General features: G+C 42.1%; 1 protein-coding gene across 4 annotated transcripts in view; it reads right to left on the bottom strand.

Moving 5' to 3' along the window:
- The window catches only part of LOC129749762 (fibronectin type-III domain-containing protein 3A-like), a 124,893-nt gene that overhangs the window by 61,675 nt on the left and 42,209 nt on the right, over positions 1–21,009 (bottom strand). The window contains exon 1 of one of the 4 annotated variants that reach the window (XM_055744834.1): positions 2,448–2,602. The exons of 1 other annotated variant lie outside the window; for it this stretch is intronic. The gene's annotated coding sequence lies outside the window, so the exon portion shown is untranslated. Of the gene's footprint in view, positions 1–1,373; positions 1,803–2,447; positions 2,603–21,009 lie in introns of those variants that run through there. 2 more of the 4 variants (XM_055744836.1, XM_055744835.1) reach the window with 2 other exon arrangements.

Below are 21,009 nucleotides of genomic sequence, written 5' to 3'. Positions count from 1 at the left end.
CATACATGAACGCATCCATCCATCCATCCATCCATTCATTCATCCCCCCACACTACACTTCACTTTCCTACACACTCTGGCTGAATTGCTGGCAGATTGCGAATAAATTTGCAACATCAAACCAACTCAACTGCGTTTCATGATTTTCAACGATAATGGGTTGGCGAGATTTACCTTAGTATTTGCGAGTTTTGTGATGGTTTTGAGAAATCCCTAACCAAAAATGCATGATGTCGCTTCCTACTTCTTGAAGAAGTTCACCATTGATAAATCACCAAGCCTTGTTTCATGATGAGAGCATAGAAATCACCAAGTAATAAAAATTAATTCATCGTCATCACTTTCAGTCGTCTATGGTTGTTGGTCGAATATTAAGTTGACTTGACTTCAATTGTACAACATTCGACAAAATTTACAAATACCAAAGCACAAGGGGATAGCATAAGTTGACGACGACGATCACGCCGCTGCGTCAGTGAAACAAACACATCGCTGTCATGGACGCAAAGGTTTTACTAACACAGCACTACCAACAGTATGACTGATGTTTGAGGCGTATTTTTGTACATTTGACACGCAAACCATAGCTTAAGCTTAGCTTAAAACTAGCGGTGACAAAGAGGTGTATACAAAAAAGATTTACTCTAATTCATCGTTGCTTTCTAGGATTGACGATTGTCCAACAACTTAAAACAGAAAAGTCTAAAATAAGGTCCTTAAAGTCCCCAACAGATAAGCAGGTCAAACACTTTGTAGATGTCACACGTCATCGAATTGGCCTCTTCCTGTGTTGTATGCTCGCACTGTTTTGCTGATTTGGCAAATGATCACTGCGAAATCCGCTTTTCACGTTTTTGTTAGCAAAACTGGCGCTCGTTGGATAAAAGCTAGGTTGCGCCTTAATCGATCAATCACATTCCAAATTCTTCTTCTCACAATAGCAGCAGTTTTGAAATTGCATTTTTCGATTTCAGCACAGCACACGAAAAAAAACACTAGCTGTGGCGGCACTCTTTCCTGAGAGAGACTTCTTCGGGGCTTACAAGCAACGCGCAAAACACGAGAAAACGAGATTAACAAAGGCACTTCTGCTGCGCGATTGCGGAATAGTTTCCTTTCTTTTTTGCTTCTCATCGACACCGCCAAACCCAGCCCGCGACCACCGGCCGTTCCAACCCAACCCAACCACCCACTTTCAGCATAGATCCCCCCAACAGTTCCCATCCCATGATCTGCAGTGTTGAATCTCCAAAAAAATAAACGATCACATCTCACGGCACTTCTCATGAACCCATTCAATTATAACTATTTTTTTAATGCTACCAATGCACTTCTTCTTTTCTACCGATCACTGCTAGATCGTCGATTCTCACCGTGTTTCACGAAAACAAAAAAAAATCTGACGGACTCTGTAATTTCAAAAACAGTACTCCAATGTACGAGCTCCCCGACTCACGACGGGCAAAAGATGGTGATGATCTTCATAGAGGTCCACGCGCACAAAACTATACGTAGTAAATTGTAACGCAACCAATCGGCTTTGGTGCAGAGCACTGAGCGAATGAATCCCAACCCTTGGACGGCGAAGAAGACGACGACGACTGACTTAACTTATAATTCCGATCAATTAAGTCTCAGTGCTCGCAAACCAAAAGACTCCAGCCAGCCCCAGCAAGCAGACCCCAGTCAGCTCAGCTCAGAAAGCTCCTCTTGATAGCTGTGGGAAGACAGCCTTTCTCGCGATCTCGCGGAGACCCGAACTGTGCTGAATATGTGGAGTAGTGGTGAGCGCACACTGATGACTACACTCGTACCGAGGAGCGAGCGCTGCTGTGAGCCTCCCCCTTTCGGGGAGGAAAAAAATCACTAACAACAGCTACTTCTTCAATTTCTTCTTCTCCAATGAGACTTTTTTTTTCATTTATCTTCACTGCGCCGCTGATCTCTGGGTATGGGATTTGAATTGGCATCCGGGTTGGGTGGCCTAGAGCGCGCGATCGGGCGGGTGTCGTCGTCGTCGGCGGAAACGGTCCATGGCAGCCGCGGCAGCGTGAGAGCCAAAGCAAGCACACACGATCGATGGTGAGACCGATCCAACGAGAGATTGTATATACACGAACGACGAAATACCACCGCAACAGAAGGCAGCAAGCAAACACACAACAAGAAGTGAAAAGTCAAAACTATTTCACATATTTCAATTGGCTTGACTCGACTCTGTGTGGTGTTGTGCATATTGCACCTCTCACTCTCGAAAAAAAAACAATTTAAACTTTCTTCCAACATTCGAACGCACTTGTTTATCGCCAATATGTATATTGTAGTACACATCAAGAAGGAAAAAGACACGTAATTACAGAGTTTTTTAAACCAATTATCGAAATTCAACTTTAAATATATTAAACTTTAGCAACAGCTTTGTTAAAACTTATTGTCGTCAAACTTACACATAATAATATGTGACATTAAACACACGATACAGGAAAAATATTGTTACAAAAATGCAAAGAACGGTACTTCAATTAGAGGAAGAAAAAAACTACACGATCGACACAAAAAGAAGGGCGAACAATATCACAAATTTTGCAACATAGCTGTGTGGAAGTCGGAATAGCACTGACTGGCTCACTGATCTCTTCGTATTCAAATCCTACTGAATGTACCCACGGCACGGCGAAATCAAGTCAGAGTCAGAGTCAAGTTAAGTCCATTCATCGAGCGCAGCAACGCGTCCGCTTTAGGTTGTTTTTTTTCTCCACACCACTAACTATCAACCATTCATTCAAACAGATGAACGTCCGAATCCGAATAAACTCATCATCGTACCAATACTAACTACGAATCGAATCAACAAAATAAGCAGCCAGCTCATTCATTCATTCATTCATTCATTCACACCCATGCAAGGGCGATGATCATGTTGCATGACGCCAACAGCCAAGCCAAGTGCAACATAAATAATGTCGGCACTGTCTTTCTGTCAGCGTACGGATCACTTTGGACTCGCTCTTCATTAGGTTAGACTTTTAATGCGGAAAAAGCGACCTGTCACACGTATGAAGATAGGTATTTCCCATTGCACCAATTTCAACCTGTACGCTCTGATCTGTGGAAGCCTTCGCAGGTTAATCGGTTTTGGTTTAAGCGTTGGAATAACTGAATTGTTTTTTTTCTCTCGAAAGCTGCTATATTCTAGAATGTTCCAGATTTTTCGAGAATTTGTTTGAATTTAAATTTTTGTACCGTACGTTCTGCCTTGGTTTCCGCCTCTCTGCCAAGCAAGAATTTGTGCTGACGAAGCAAAAATCAGAAAGTACTCAACTCTATCATTTATCATATTTTTGTCAAGCATCGCATAATATAATCGCCAATATAATTAAACCACTAGATTCGGTATGAAATTGCCTTTCTTGTATATATAGTTTTATTGCGAAAACCTTGCATTAACGTACTCAAAACTCAGTGCTAAACCTAATTTAGGTGTTAGAATAGTCTCAGCAAATGGTTTTATAAAAGGTTCGAAAAAAGGAACATTTGAATAGTCTTTATAAATTGTGTATTTCGAATTTTAAAAATCTAAAGAAACCAAAATGTTACTTTTTTTAAACGGACTCGAACATATAGGATCTAAGTGAAACTTCATGTTTCTTTGAAGAGATCCAAATTCTACTTATGACTAAAACGAACATCTTTCAAGAATATAATGGCTAGCACCTTACTAATGCTAACACCACCAGCTCACAGAAAGAATACTATATATGCCGTGACCGAGACTCGATCTCATGACCTCTGGCTTAGAAGACTTAATCGCTATCCTCTAGGCCACGGTCTGCAGATAAATAACTTCAACTTTCCAATGCACTTTTTGATCTACTGCCTTTTTTCTGAAGCATGATTTTTCGCTTTTTTTTCTTCGATTTTGAATTCAAATTAGTGATTGTAGCTCGATATTGTCTGAGACTCATATTTAAGTAAGTTGACCGCTTGGGGGTATATGCAAAGTGTCGTTATGTTCAGTGTTAGGAAACTGCTGTGAAAGAATTCTTGCAGCGGTCACTCTTGGTGCCTCTACAACACAATATGTGATTCCGGATTCTAACCGGACATAGCTTCATTTCACTCTAAGATTGCATCACGATGGAAGTTGTAACAAAAAAAGTTTTTGATATTCAAAGACTGTATTTCGGCCACACATTATCATCTAACACGCAACAATCCAACACGTTTTATTTCCATAACTGCCACAAACACAGCGTACACAACACAGCTGACCCTTAACACATTAAGGACCATTCTAGTTATGATTTAGAGGCAGATCGTAGTGCCTTGAGACTCTCAAAAAACTAAACTCTCTATCAGAAGGATCTTACAGGACATCTAGAAATCCTGAAGAAATTTAAAATAAACCCACTAATTGTAAAGAATGATGACTGGAGACTGTTTTCAATTGGAAAATATAACTGGGGCAGGGGTGTTCGGACCTAGACTCAGGATCTCAATTCCTATGCGAAACTGGTCCACAGTATTCCAAACAGAAGTTCAAGCAATTCTAGAATGCACTTTAGCCTGTTTTAAAAGAGGATGTATCTGTATCCTAGTTACTCCAAGCTAGTATGGGAGTGTATTGTTCCACTAAGAAACCTGGCCACAAGGGTATCAGGCCACTGCGGCCACTGAACCTTTCTGCGGAGTATCGAGGAGTGCCTTGACTATGAAGCTCAAGAACTGGGAAAACACTACTATTGTTTCAAATTGGAGAACAGCAGAGGGAGCAGCTCAGGCGAAAAGATTCGTTGACCCAAGCGCACGACTCTCAAAAAACATGTTGATCTCAAGTAAGGGTAAGGGTAAGGGTTAATCACTCTCGGGGGATACCCACGGGTAGAGAGGTTTTTGATGCCGGGTGAGCCTCTCGAGTCAGTGTAAGATATCGTCACTGTCGGGAAACATCCGAGTCGTAGCGTTCAAAGTCCCGAATGTGTGCCGTGACAGGTACGAGTCCAGGACAAGCTCCTTTCGATCTAGCACACTACGGGCAGAAATAGCCACGGGCCGAAAATCCTAGGGTTGCCCTAGGATTGTCCTAGGGATGGGGACTAACCCCATAAACGGGGGGTTGTCGAGTAGTGTGCGTCCGACCCACGGTTTGAATCTACAAAGATAAGACAAGATCTTCTGCGTAGTGGAGGTCATCGGTACGCCGCAAACGTGTGTACTCCACCTTCGTGGAGTATCCGAGTACTGCGGTTTCCAACGACCGAAGCTGCGGGGATAAGACTTGACCTTCTTCGCAGTGTAAATCGTTGCGAAAGGATAATTCCACGATCGGGGAACACCCACGGGTAGAGTGGCTCTCGACGCCGGGTGAGCCATTCGAGTCGGAGTAGGATGACGTCTTTATCGAGAATCATCCGAATAGTTGCGTAAAGTCCACGCGTGTGCTGTGACAGGCGCGAGTCTAGAATAAGCTGCTCTCGATCGGCACACGACGGACATAAAGGTGGCAAACCTTGAATCCTGGAGATAAGACGTCGGGCTTCGAGTCTTCAGGAGGAGAGGTTTATGTGGTCAACTCCGAGTCTTTACGGTAAGAGGTCAGATCACGAGTCGCTAGGAAAGAGGTCGGGTGTTAAGTCGTGCAGAGGAGAGGTATGTGTACGTCAACTTCGAGTCAATCTCGACGATCTCGAGTCGTAAAAAAAGAGATCAGGGCTCGAGTCGCGAAGAGGAGAGGTTTCCGTGGGAATCTCGAAGGAGATGCAAAGTTGTCCCATATGTTTATTTTTATACAATGTTTTAAAATAGCTCCTCTAATTAACTTTGATTTCACAAATATTCATACAATGTGTACGTATATGTACAAATGTGTACGTGTATATAAATAACAAGAGTAAGACTAGATAAAATAAAGTTTTTTGTGTAAATATGTTACAAATAACAATTTTCCCACATTTCACTACGAGCTAAGTTTAGCCTAATGGGTGAATTTCATCAAACTGTTTCTTTTTTTTTTAATTTCATATGAGGCCCATTCAATTTTAGTAGTAAAATTTTTTTTTGTTTTTGTCATGCTGTTACTTTCTGCTTGGGCTTTCATAGAATCTTTGATCTAAAATACGCGTACCTGGTAATTAGCCAATCTCTAGAAATGCAGTGAACCCCTATCAATCCCTAGGGTCGGTTCGCTTACCACTCTATATGCTATGTTGCAGGGAAGTTCGGGAGGACTAAGGTAAAACTCCTCAGTTACAATAATGGTACCGTTTATTCAAAGTTGCAGTTTGTTCACCCACCACTTTCTTAACTTATCTAACCTGACAATTTAGTTGCGGCTACTTCCTCTTCTCCTGTGTCGTCGAGCTCGGGTTCCTAGTCGATAACTTGGAGATCGGCAGGGTCGTGACGTTTGTACCCAGTCCCACCTTGGGTGCTGAACTGGGCACGGCTGGTCCTCAGACGGCAAGCGGCTTGATAAGGACGTACCTGGCCCCACCTTGGGTGCTGAACCAGGTACCTTGGTCAGTAACACCGACTATTGGCGGTCGATGTTGTGGAGTCACGCTGTTTTTTAACGTGTGACTCACACGGGGTGGATCTGCTAGTGGACTGATTGTTTCCGGACTGGCAAGCGATGTGCGAACAACGCACAAGGATACACGTGTCTGAAGAGAGCCTTCTCTTCAGTAGACACGGCAACTGGACCGATAGTATTGGTCTGGACGCGGGAAGACTAAACTCTTGGTTTGGTTCTGACAAGAACCGGGTTTGCGCCACCAATCACTATCGGATATCCAAGCAGTGGAATAGAGCAGAGAACAAACTCCTGGACGAGAAAGGCAGGAACACCAATAAATTCCAACTTTGTCTCTAATCACGTTTATTTCTCTTCACAACTCTATTTATACACAACTTAACTACACTGCTTACTAAATGGAACTAACTCAAGGCGCATTGAGAATGCGCCCTTAAATAGGCTGTCACGCAAGCACAGGACCACGTGCTTGCGCCAGATGGAAACGCCTAGAACCTGCTAGGCGCGTCGCGCATAATCTTTCAGCGAGAGCAGCCTTCTCGCTCTCTCGGCGCCGTACTCTCGCGTCTGTGTGGCACTCTTCTCTTCTCGTGAGTGCTCCGGGCGTCGTTGCTGGACATCGGCGTCACGTGTTGGGAATCGCTCGCTGATGCTGGCAGCTTTCGTAGCGAACATACTCCCCCCGTTGGAATATCATTCCAACTCATTTGATGTTCTCCATGCTGCGGCGAAGAATCACTGCTGAGGCTGCTCGTTGAGCTCTTGCCGTCTTGGAAGGACGAATCGCCTCGGGACATGATATCTGCCGGATTGTGCGCTGTGTTAATGTAGCCCCATTGGCAATCTTCGGTAAGCCAAACGATTTCAGCCACTCGACCTCGAACACACACCTCCAGACGCTTCAAGGGTTTCCTCAACCAAGCCAACACCATTTGGCTATAGGACCATAGCTTGACAACCTCAGTTTTCAGCTTCAGCGTTGGGATGACCTTTTTCACCAATTTAAATAATAGTTGAACAATACACAGTTCTAATTTTGGAACAGTGCTTTCTTCGAACAGTGCTACTTTCGATTTACTACTTAGGAGATGTGCTATTGATCCCTCCCTTCCAATGCTGCGGAGATGAACACAAGCACCATACGCATGAGTCGAGGCATCAGCGAATCCATGTATCTTCATTGTTTTAGTCTCGGGAGCTACGACACATCTTGGAATCTCGAACTTGCCAATCTGAGTTAACCACGTTTGGAACTCCTCCCATCGATGCAGTAAGTCGCCCTTCACCGGAACATCCCAATCGATGTTGGCGGCCCACAGCGACTTCAAAATTGTCTTCACTTCTACGAACACCGGTGACACAAGGCCCAATGGGTCAAACAACCTTGCTATTTGGGATAGCACCTTTCGTTTTGTTGGTAGAGATCTGGAGCCTTCTAAATGGCTCACTGATTCACAAAATGGCAGTTGAACTACAAATCGTTCATCTTCGTTGCGACGATAAGTTCTTTGGAAGTGTTCTTCGAAATGTTCTTCCTCAGTTGTAACCGTCTCTGGTTCAGTTAACTTCTCCTGGTGGAAATAGCGCTTGAGGCAGACCTCCAAACTGTCAGCCACAGCAAAGTTAGCGCATAGTGCACCACCTCCGTCGTCCTCTTCGCAAGAACCAGTAACGACCCATCCGAATTGAGTCTCTAGCAAGATTGGCAGTTTTTCGCCGAGGTGCATCTGTCTTCGCAACATAATTGTATGGAAGTGTTCAGCTCCAATCAGCATCTCAACATCGTTGGGCTCGTTAAATCTCGGGTCAGCCAGCACCATACCGGCTGGTAAATGCCAAGAATCCACGTTGACCTTGGTGGAGGGTATAGTCCACGATGGCGTCAAAATCGTTGTAGTTCGAAGACATTCGGACTACAGCTCGGTGACTTATCTGGGATCGAGATCCCCCAACGCCGACCACAGGAATATTCGTCGGATACTTGGGTAGGTTCAACTTCCGCACCAAAGATTCCGTCAGTAGATTGATCTGCGAGCCAGAGTCCAATAACGCTCGCACCTTATAAATTTGACCTCCTTTCGATTGAAGATTAACCAATGCAGTCATCAGGAAGATCTGCTTGCTAATCTGACGATTAACGCTGGAACACGACGCGTTGACAGGTTGCTCTGGTACGTCAGGCCCCTGTCGCACCTCGACTAACTTTGATGATTCGCTTTTCGTCGCTGGAGTTTTATCTCGAAGGAAATGAAGAAGAGTGTGATGCCTTCCAAAACACTTTCCACAAACACCTTTACTAGGACAAGTAATCATTTGATGCCCATTCTGAAGACAATTGTAGCACAGCTTCATCTCTCTAAGCTTTCTTCGCCGCTTCTGAACATTCATTCCTACGAATATTCGGCATTTGTCGTTTTTATGCTGGCCGTTACAGAAGTCGCATGCATTTCCTGATGTTGCTATTGCTGCATGCGATGATTTCGAGGCTCCTCCTTTGAACGGGGCGAACTTTGAAGTCTTGGACGTGCCGGCTGTTGTGGCGGTCTCGCAGCGCTCCAATATCACAACTCGCTGTCTCAAGAACTCTATCATGTCTTCATATTGTGGTAGCTCCGTTTGATCAAATGAGGCTTCCCACAACTCGCGAGTTTGATCATCCAGTGCACGTGTCAGCAGTGTCACCACGAACAGTTGCGACATACCAGTCAGAGGTTGGTCTAGCTTGATTAGGTTGTCGATGTGTCGAGTACACTCGTCCACCAGATTCCGCAGTTCTTTGGAACCTTTCCTTTGAACCTTCGTCATGTTCAGGAGGCCCAGAATGTGACTTTCCAATATGAGGCGCTTGTTTCCAAATCGCTGCTCCAATATCTCCCACGCTCGCTCGTAGTGGTTGTTTTGTAGCGTCTCAATGTCTATTACCCCTGCAGCTTCTCCCTTGAGCGAATTTTCCAGATGGTATAGCTTAACCGCATCTGAATCATTAGTTCGCTCTATAAGGTCCTGGAACATGGCCTTGAAGCGTGGCCATGCTTCATAGCGACCATCAAATGTGGGTAACGGTGCACGGTAAGATTGGGTGTTTACGATCACTTGGCCTGGCAGGGGCATCGGCGCAGCAACGGGGTTGGCTGGGGCTTGCTGATTGTCCCTTTGAAGCGCATCCATCAGGATCTCGATCTTTATTGCGGCCTCGTTGTAGGTTGCTTCAAAGTCGATAAATTTCTCCTCCTGTGCCTCGCCGTCTTCGGGTACGGCTTCAATGATGGCATTATGAATCTCGTTGTATTCATCATACATGGCTTGAAGGTTTCTGGCATGAACCCTCAGAGCTGGCAAGGAATGTGTTCCTTCATCCGATTCCAGAATATTCAGTAATCGGATCACTTTTGCCTTGACCCGGCCACGTCGGAGGCTGAGCTTCGAAATTTCTTCGGGCCTTTCCATTTTCTGGTTGGGAGTATGAGGCAGCATTTCCGTATCAATCCCAATCAATCATTCACGAATGTGTTCTATATTCGGCGCAGTAGAACACGCAAGAATTCGCCGGCGCACGTCACACGTATACTAATCGGCGACTGCGACGAAAACTGTAACTAAACTTTCGCAGCGCGACGTGGTTCTCTCCAACGACGGCGGGTAAATCGCGAATGTCACGTTGTTCGAGCCACGTGACACGCTCGGTTCGCGTTGTCAGCCACGCGAAACGCTTCTTCACCAGTCCCGATCCGGCTCGAAGGACCAAATGTTTTTTAACGTGTGACTCACACGGGGTGGATCTGCTAGTGGACTGATTGTTTCCGGACTGGCAAGCGATGTGCGAACAACGCACAAGGATACACGTGTCTGAAGAGAGCCTTCTCTTCAGTAGACACGGCAACTGGACCGATAGTATTGGTCTGGACGCGGGAAGACTAAACTCTTGGTTTGGTTCTGACAAGAACCGGGTTTGCGCCACCAATCACTATCGGATATCCAAGCAGTGGAATAGAGCAGAGAACAAACTCCTGGACGAGAAAGGCAGGAACACCAATAAATTCCAACTTTGTCTCTAATCACGTTTATTTCTCTTCACAACTCTATTTATACACAACTTAACTACACTGCTTACTAAATGGAACTAACTCAAGGCGCATTGAGAATGCGCCCTTAAATAGGCTGTCACGCAAGCACAGGACCACGTGCTTGCGCCAGATGGAAACGCCTAGAACCTGCTAGGCGCGTCGCGCATAATCTTTCAGCGAGAGCAGCCTTCTCGCTCTCTCGGCGCCGTACTCTCGCGTCTGTGTGGCACTCTTCTCTTCTCGTGAGTGCTCCGGGCGTCGTTGCTGGACATCGGCGTCGCGTGTTGGGAATCGCTCGCTGATGCTGGCAGCTTTCGTAGCGAACACACGCTATGCGGTGACGTGGGGTTGATTTCACACCGGTAAAAGCGAGTGGCTTTCTTAACCCAAAACAGCGGGGTCCTGTGGTATTCAGGGACAAATTAGGGGCCGATTATGGACAATGGCAAAATGGCGAAGGTTAGTTACCTGTCGTTCAATCGGTTAATGTTCTACGTTGAGTGTTGGTTCGGTTTTGTCCTACCAATCGTTCACTATATCGCACTTTTAGATACGATGGTTTTAGGATTCCAGAACATAAGTAAGCTATATTTTTAAGCTGATGTACAAACTTTAATCAGCGTTCAGATGTCGTTCGCAAACTTCAATAATGACCGGAAATTTCCTGATTCCCCGGCCTTGAACTCTAAGCCGTTCGTTGCTCTCGTCCCGCGTTCTTTTTCGCTTCGCTCAACCGTCGATTTCGCCGATTCGCTTCTTCGCTCTGCGTTTACGGCTCACATCTTCTTTCTGCCCTCTGGTGGTAGGTTGTAGAACGAGTCTTTTTTGAGAGGTCGTTCGTCTGGTTAGGGTGGCTTGTTGAACTGCTTCACCAAGGAGAAACCTTTAACCCCCACGGACAAAACTACAACATTATTTAATTCCAATTATAAATCAAGATCACTGCGAAATCCTTCGACTGACTAGCAACGCTTACAATGTATTTGCAGGCATGATGCTTTGTTTTTTTTTTCAAACGTACACAAACACATACAGGATCTCAATGAAACTTGATGTTTCCTCGAAGAGATCCCTTTTTCTTAACTCTAAGCGTACATCGTTCGAGGATATGATGGCTAGAATCTTACAAATGCTAAAACCATCAACCCACAGAAAGTGTACTATGTATGCCGTGACCGGGATTTGATCTCATGCCTGCTGGCTTAGAAAACTTTAAGGCTATCCCCTACGCCACGGGCTGTTGCTTATGATTCAGCATCAAATTGGTTTTTATTGATAGTCTTTCGCAAAAAGATCATTGACCGGAGAACTTTCGAACAGATGAAGGTACAGGTTGTTAAATTAATGGAAAGTTGAGGAAAATTTCTTCTTCCATACAAAATTTAATCGCTTTCGCTAATTTAAAGATCAACCAAATCCTCTCAAATGATTTAAGAGACATCGATGTTCTTTCGGGGAGCAAAAAGTCTGTTTTTTTGCAGCGGTCTAATTGAACAGCTTTGCGGGTACATTTAGAACGCATGCGAAATATATTCGCAAGGCTGTCCCATCACTATTTTCTCTTCTGCATCCGTGAATTTCAAAGCGAAAAAACAATGGACGATATTTTACAACAATTACCTTAATATCTGTGAAGAAACAAACAGAAAGGGTAAAGTTCCATCCGAGAAATCCTCGAAAGTTTCGAAAAATCCTAAGAGCCGTTTTTCTCGATTCATTGTTATATGAATATTTTTAAATTTCGTAAAAAAATGTTATGAAATGCTTACCTATTCCACAATTTTTTATGCACTTATTTGAGCAATTAAAAAAACATGGCAAAAACCGAGCATTTAATTGAATTTGCTCATGGAGATTTGCCAACTCAAAACTGGACAATATCCGAGCAAATCTGAGCAAAATAGAAGCATTGTACGAAAAAAAATCAATGAAAATCATTCGAATTTCAATTGTTCATAGAAGCAGTGTTCAAATAATATTAAAAGCTTCAATAAGTTTTCCGGTGTTTATTTTGATTTTAATAACTCAAAAAAAAGTTTTGAGCTAAACCATCACTCAATTTGAGTTTTTGGCTGAATTTCGCGCGCAATGTGACTACATTCGGGCAAGATCCGGGCAGTTACTACCTTAAGGAATCACTATACGAAGACTGCTGAACAAAAGATATTTTCGAAAACGCTCACTGAAGAAGATAGTAAGTTGCTATCGATATCGCTATCTGAACTTTTCTTATACCGTGGTTGAATTTAAAAGAATCTTTCTTTACTATGGACTCCACAAGCAATTGCGGTCGAAAAGGCCCTCGCACGAAGTGTAACTTGTATATGACGCTCAATAGACCGGTTGTTCTCTACGGGCACGAGACATGGATATTGCTTGTCCTCCTCAAGTGCACTCGGAGTATTCGAGCGACGAGTGTTAAGAACCATCTTTGGCGGCGTACAGGAGAACGGAGTGTGGAGGCGAAGGATGAACCACGAGCTCGCGCGACTCTACGGCGAACCCAGTATCCAGAAGGTGGTGAAGGCTGGCCGGATACTCTGGGCGGGACATGTTGCGAGAATGCCGGGCGACTGTCCTGCAAAACAGGTGTTCGCTACGAATCCGGTAGGAACAAGATGAGCGGGGGCGCAACGAGCGAGGTGGTTACACCAAGTGCAGCGTGATCTGGCGAACGTGGGGTGCCCGAGAAATTGGAGAACGGTTGCTATGGACCGAGTGAATTTTAGGAATTATGTCGTGAGACGAAATACTATGTAAATAACTCTCGATTGCTTTGATTCAGTAGAATTATTCAACAAAGTAGGCTCACAACACATAATAGAGGAAAAGATATTTTAAACTAAATAAATTAAAACTTTTCTCAGCAGAATAACTTTACAACCTTCCGAGAGGACAAACTAATTTTCGTACCGAAGATAAAAGAATCGTCTGTTTTGTTCCGGAATGTAAATTAAGTATTCGCGAAACAAGTTAAACTAGAGGTTGAGATTCTCCGAACTGATCAACTCTAACCGGTAGCTGTTGCTGATTTACGATCGTGTGTGAGTTGGGTTTTTCCAGAACGAAGGAATTCGCATGTCAAGCGCTGGCCGCAGACTTTTTTCAGTCTTACCGGCGGTGAGCAAGAACCAAATTACACTTCCACCAAAGCGGCTGAAGCTTTCAGCTAAAGCTTCTTCCATGAAAAATTGTCTGTCGTAATCGTTATCAATAATGTAAAGAATGATATTTCATGTAGAATATATGATGGGTTTCTCCAATGCACTCTCGCAAGAAGCCCAACTAGCAACCAACAACAAACATCAACAGCAGCGCCAATATTTGTAAGAAGCAACAACCAACAACAAACACAGAACGTGGTATTATTTCGAGTTCCACTTTAATGGAATGTAGTTTTATTTCTCCTTGTGTGGTTTATTTTTCTCGATACGTTTTTATTATCCGAGCAAGAGATGACGATGGCGCAGTAGAGTAAGAAGCAGTTCGTTTCGTGTGTTGTAGTTAAGCTCAGCGCAGCATGATGATGTGGTGTGACTGACTGGAAGTTGTTGCAATGCACTGCTGCACTATGCTGAGCTGAGCTGAGCAGTGGCCAAGTGGCATCATGGTGCACCACCAATAAACCAACCAACTGCAAGCAAACCTAACGAAGACACCAAATTCTCATTGGGTAAGGGGAAACATACTTTGAGACTTTGCTGCTCCCTCGCTCGTTTTCCTTCTTGCCTAGCTGATGATATGCCTTCGGTCGACTCAAGACGATGACTGTGAGAGTTGACTTTTTCATTATTAAACACAGCCAGTGATCTAACGATACACCAACCATCTCCTCCAACTTCGAATGAATGCACAACCGGACCTTTCGGATCTGACATCGATGACTTCAACCGACCTACCAGCGAACATCAAACAGTAAAGGGGTATGCCACGAGGGAGGAGGCGGGAATTTAGGGTGCCCAAAAGTTTATTGTTGCTTTTTCATGGGATTCACTTAAGTTCACATTTATGTAATCTTCCAATCGAACTCTATCATACAAGGTTAAACAATCTTCAGATTTGTTATCGAGAGATAAAATACACAGGACCTAAACTGCCAACTTTTTCAGGCACTTAAATTAGACTTTTGAAGGTGATACAAGAAACTCCAATCAATCTGGTAACCCTAGCAAAGTACAGCTGTATGGTGTATGGTGCATGCATTCTCCTTTCACAATAAGTGCATCATACCGCATCCATCCGTGGCGGGGCGAGGTAGGGCGGCACATCGGTGTTGCCACTGTCGTCGTGTGTCCACTTGGCCAGCCAGTCAACCAGCCAGCCGGAGCTGAACCTAAACGGAACCCATACGATGGAATCCGCAACCGCTGCCTGGCTGGGTGGCTGGCTGCTTCGGGGTACGTATGCAAGTACTACAACTGTTTAGTATTGAAATGAAGTGTACTTGGCCCGTCTGAGGAATTTTACTACAGTACTTATACCACACGGTTCGCCGGAATATCACACCAATAGCAACAATAATCTTTGCCCGGGGTGTCTGGTGTTCTACAGTTCATTTTTTCGAATTGTTTCTTTGTTTACGTTCCCTTACAAGTAGGACAATTTCTTTACAGATGTAGAACTTGTGTAGAAGGAAGCGACCTATTGCAATCATACATAAGTAGCTGGTAAACATGGAAATCTCAACAGCGGGAAGCTGAAGTATTTCACTTACATTTTTATTGATTAAATCTTGTGCTAAGCAAGCTCAAAGTCTGGTTTCAGGAGATATTCGTTGGTACATATTTGAATTTAGATTCAGCATTCAAGGGATTTAGAATGCTGATTATTAATTTAAACATTAATTTAAACATACACTCAATGGTTGCCAAAACAACATAAGCTTAAATTAGGACAAACATATCACCCAAAGATCTAATTTTGATAAGAATTACAATTAAAAAGTTATTGAGATTCAAAAATAACTTAAATTTTACAGGGTGGTAAGCACTGTTAATGAGGCGTCAAAATTTTCGACCACCGTGAACGGAAGTTATATCATTTATATTAAAACTATTTTAGTCGCGGGGACTCGGCATGTAATCTGGCAATCTTTTTAAAAATTCAATATCCGGGACTAAGGATCGTACCCGAATATCTTTTTTTTTTGAATAATTTTTGAAAGCGATTTTCGAGCACAGTCTTTAAATATCTATCTATAAGTGAGAAAATTTTGGAATAAACTGTAGTAGGATTGTAGACCTGGGATAACATTTCGAGGTTTCGGTCTTAGTTCTAATTCGAGATTGTTACTTTTGATTCACTTTAGTCGTTCATCAAAGTTTATTAAGAATTGGTTTTGAGTTTAGAGAAGAACATTTTGCATATCATTTTGAACCCCCTAAGTTTTCTAAAAACGCCATACTAAGTTTGTTAATTTGTTCAAAAGAAAACGGATCTACTAATTTATTTGAAGAGAAAAAAAAGTACCTGAGCGAATAAAAAAGTACTGCATTGTGAAGGCAATGCATCGTAAGCTGTTAGCGAAAAAAATTTGCATCGGTTTTAGTAAAAGGTGAATGCACCGACATCGCTGTTTTAGAAAAAACACCCTTCTGACATATCAATACCGATTCCAAATACTTCAGTCTAATATTGTTATTTTTTTTAAAAATTTGGCATTACAATACAATTCCAAAAATTTTTAAGAATTTAGAATTTCAGAAGTTAAAGCAAATAAAAAATTTATTATTTAGGCATACGAGAGCAAAGAAGTTACAATATTTCCTGAAAAAAAAGTTGCCTCTATTTTTCATTTTTGTTCTGAAAAAAAAAAAAACAACATATTCTCTTTTTAACTATGGAACCGAGCTATCTAATAGGTTTTGTGAGATTTTCTCTAAAGAAAATTTTCTGCCGAACAACTTTGACGAAAACCGTAACTTAGTACCTATCTTTCGTGATAACCGAGTTTTAGGTTATTGAATGCAGTCCTGTAGTATATTGAATGGAGTTCTAAATCTATCGTTTGTAGAAAGTTTGTAGAAAGCTATCATCGGAGTAAGAAAAAATGAAAGTTGAAATTTGGAGTGACATTGCGCATGCATCTCATTTCTATAGAATTAGGAGCGGTACTGTACATATATCTGCAAGGATAGTAACATAACTGTGCTTGGATATAAACATGGTAAGGATGAAAGACTTTTCAATCTAATCCGGTTTTGAAGTTGGTTGCAGTTAAAGCAAATACAAAATTCATTGTTCAGGCAAACGTGAGCAAAGAAGTGACAATTTTTCCTACTAAAAAAGTTGCCTTTACATTGCATTGCGTAGCTCACAATTCTGAAATGTATAGTGACTAAATGGCCGACAAATACAATCTCTACACTCGACTTCAAGTAACTCAACAGCTTGGTGAGAATCAGCCCAAGGAATAGAAAGTTACAAACTTTTAGAATTTCGAGGACCGACTTTTTTCGACCTTTGAGTGTTGAAAGAAGTTTTGTTTCTACCAAAATGCCATCGATTTTATAAAATGCAATTTTTTGAAAAGCTATTCAGAGCTAATTTTATTTTCATGCTTTTTGTTCATTTATTTACGTCTTTGGTTGTGTAACCGTACAGACTAGTAGCTTAAGCCTAAGAAATTCTGCTTCAAACAAATTTAAACCTACGTTCAAACATATTAAAATTAAACAAATGACTCACTGAGTTAAAACGTTCACAACATTTATCAATTGGATGGTTCCGGACATATACAGTAGGTGGCAGGTAATACATATGAACTGGCGTCGCCGAAGTGTCCTCGTGGAAACGTATAGGTATATTGACACGTTTCAGTATGCGGAGTCAACATGGTGGGTTAAGGTATCAAAAATGAAGGGTTGCTGCTGTTCAATACGACGCTTTTTCAGTAAATTTAGGCCTATCAGAGCCCACCTTTGCTCATAAGGCGGGAGCGGATCATTTCATGGAAGACGCCAGAGAGCATATCTTACAAAGCTACGTTGAACTCGTTTGAGACGGAAGCATTGTGAGCTCTGAGAGGGAGCCCACACCTGAACAGCATACTCCATGATACTACGAACGGACGAGCAGTAGATGGCTTTCAGTGCATAAGTGTCGTCAAAATCCCTTGTGTTTCGGCGAAGAAACCCGAGTGCTGCAAATCCCTTCGCCGCGGATGTGTTCGACAAATGTGAGCCTGTTATCGATTATAACCCCTAGATCAAGAATAGATTTTGCACATTTCTTGATAGGGTTAAATTCATGATCTTGCACTTTTTCGCGTTTGCCTGCATTCCGTTAATCTGACACCAGCTCTCTAATGTAGCGATGTCAGCTTGCAGATCGAGACAGTTACAGAGCTGTGAATCTTTCTAAAAATCTTCAGTTCGTCGGCATACAGAAGAGTGTCGGATTGAAGAATTGCGCACAGGTCGTTTACAAAGACTATGAAAAGAAGCGGTCCAAGGTGACTCCCCTGAGGAACCCCAAATGGGATGGCAATCGTTCTCGAGCGCGAGTTTTTAATTTTCGTGAAGGCACGCCGGTCCGTGAGCAGTGACTTAATCCATTCAAGCGCCCATTCAGCGGAACCTCTGTAGGAGAGGCTGCTTGAAAACCTTTCTCCATGCTGTTACTCAATGAGCTTACATAGCACATCAGATTGGTTTGGAACTTTACGTAATACCAAATGTGTGAATTCGAATCAAGCAAATTTATTTCACCTTAATTCAGATAAGTTCATCAACATAACCTCAAATTTTTAATTAGAAACCTCCAGTTTTTAATGAAATTAGCTGATAACAGAAATCAAGAAAATTTTAAAATAGTATAATGGAAATGGAAATTACCTCAGAAGTTTTGATGTTGAAGGCAAACTAATAATCGCGGATCAAGCAGCGGACAGTAGTTTTCTCTCAACAGATGGACTACGAGCGGCACACGAGGGTCGATCACAGCTTAAATGGATTCTGCATAGTTACGATGGACACCAGCCTGAAGCAAATTCCGTTTGGTAATCAGCTGCGAAATTCCCAACGCATTCTCCTTAATTTAAACTTCTGCATCATTTGAAATTTGCAAAACGTTCATCGTTTGTCTAAATATTTGGTTTTTGCATAATGATGAAATTAGTTCATTGATTAAGATTTTGCTGAACTAGAGCGATCCAGATTTTTTTTTCAAATTTTCTCTCTTTCGATCTCAAAAGAAATTTTCTTTAAAATGTGTGTGAACATTCTGAGACCTTGAAGTGTCTTTAGGATTATATATTTAGGATATGTAAAACAAATGTATAACGAAAGAATAATTATTAAATAATAAATTGGGCTGTATTTCTTTTAAAACTCTATTGTAATGTAAAGTTCAATATGCTAGCAATCAATCAATGAAAAGTTTATCCTCAATTTTATGTAATACAGATATTTGTTTTTTTTCTAATGATTTGAGATTTTGTTTTTTTTTTATTTTCAAATTAGAATCACTTCGCTTGGTTTTTCATCTAATTATTTCATAGTTCACATTTTTTTTTTTAAATTTTCAAGTTATAATCGCTTCGCACATGTATATTTAGAATTTTCTTAAGGAAATTTCTAGGAGCATAGGAGGTGTAGGTAAAACGAAGATCGCACCATTTTCCGAAAATGGCTCCTGATCAACAACCTCTCCCTTAGGGGCCATTCAAATATTACGTAGGGGGGGGGGGGGGGGGGGGGTGAAAGAGCTTGTTACGCTTTGTGGATTTAGGATAGAAAATCTGAGACGAATGTGTTACGTAGGGGGGTGGGGGGGTTGAGAATGACCGAAAATTGCGTTACGTAATATTTGAACGGCCCCTTACTAACGCAACCCTTTCCTGAGATACTTCAATATAGATTCGCAGACGTATAGACGGTTTCTATAGCTGGTGATACTGACTTATTATTGTTTCAGAATTTTTCAAAACAAGATTTTGAAGAAAACTGGAATAACAGTTTTTTTTGGTTGATCCTAAAAAGTATCTTACTAACAATCCTTCCTTCACCCCTCATTGACTACTAGGGCGTGGCCGGCGCTGTTATTGATCATTTTTTAAAGGGAGAGCATGAGTTTTGTGCATTGAGAATGAGTTGCTAATCCCAAGCTGCATTCTTTTGGCCCTTGTACAAAATTAATGGCCTCGATCAATCACGGAGTAGCAACCATTGGCGATGTGGAACTCGTTCTACTTAGCCACGCCAGCGATCATGAAATTCGAAATGGATTGAATGATTTGACACAATATAGTATTAAATTTTTATAAAAGCATGAGCAAATGGCGGTAATGTTGAAGACTAATTAAAGCATTTCGGGCTTAACGATTTAAGGTGGATATGAGTAGTCAAACAAGCTAAGCTAAGCTAAGCATAAACATCATGCTGCACTTTCTGGAAACAAGATTTATAAAAATTTTGTATTTAAAATTTCAAAATACTTTAATACGGAGGCAATATCGCCTGACCTTCAAGTAAGATTTTTTTTCATTTCTATTAATGTCGTTTTATCATCTTTATGACATTCGCGAGTCTATATCAACTTTGCAGCTGGCGGACAGTTGTTGAAAAACTTATCCTGTCAACTGTGTTCGATATTTACTCTTGGTCTCGAACTCGCGGACATCGGTTTAGCTTAGCAGACTGACTTGCCAATCGAGCTATATCACAAACCAGAGGCAAGTCAGATGATTTTTATTACATCGATGAGATAGCATTCAAACATAATCATTAGGATTGAGTTAATTAGGTGCCAAAACGCCAATTTATTGCTAGTAAATATCGTTTAAGATATGTAGGAATGTTTTTTTTGTTTTTATTTTGTTAAGGTAATACTTTTGTTCATTAAAAAATTATAAAGTATTAAAAAAAACATTTGAGATCAGCTACTTTAATGTATGAATTAGTGTGTTTCTGCCTGAAATGGCGTAATCGTAATACAAAAAAAACTGTCTAGCTCCAGAGCATGATAAAATGTACACAAACGCCAAGACTCCAATTAACTAAGCGGATCATTTTTCTGCACATTGTACAATGATCTTCGGTCCGGATCGACGAGGCCCTGTTACTGTTACAATGTAGCAGCAGCAGTAGATACTAGCGCAACTGTAAAATGCAGTTCAAATGCACACAAAACAAATTGTGTCTATGTGGTGGGGGAAGGTAGAAAGTTTCGAGCAAACTGAAGATTGTTTCCTTCAAGGCATAGTAGAAGCCAAACCAGTACAAGCGGCGATGCTCTAACGAATCTAATGAACGCTAGAGTTGGGGTCGTTTTGGTTTGCGATGCTGCTCGGGGAGAATGGCGACCAGATGTTACGACGACGGCACTCTCGCTCGCATTTCCATATGTTGGGTGGTATTGGGAAGACGGAGGAGGAAAGCACCGATGATGGTGACTAAAAGAAGTGCAAAACGA

The sequence above is a fragment of the Uranotaenia lowii genome, chromosome 2 (assembly GCF_029784155.1).
Source record: "Uranotaenia lowii strain MFRU-FL chromosome 2, ASM2978415v1, whole genome shotgun sequence".
NCBI classification, from domain to species: domain Eukaryota; kingdom Metazoa; phylum Arthropoda; class Insecta; order Diptera; family Culicidae; genus Uranotaenia; species Uranotaenia lowii.
This window is presented reverse-complemented; position numbering and strand designations above follow the sequence as displayed.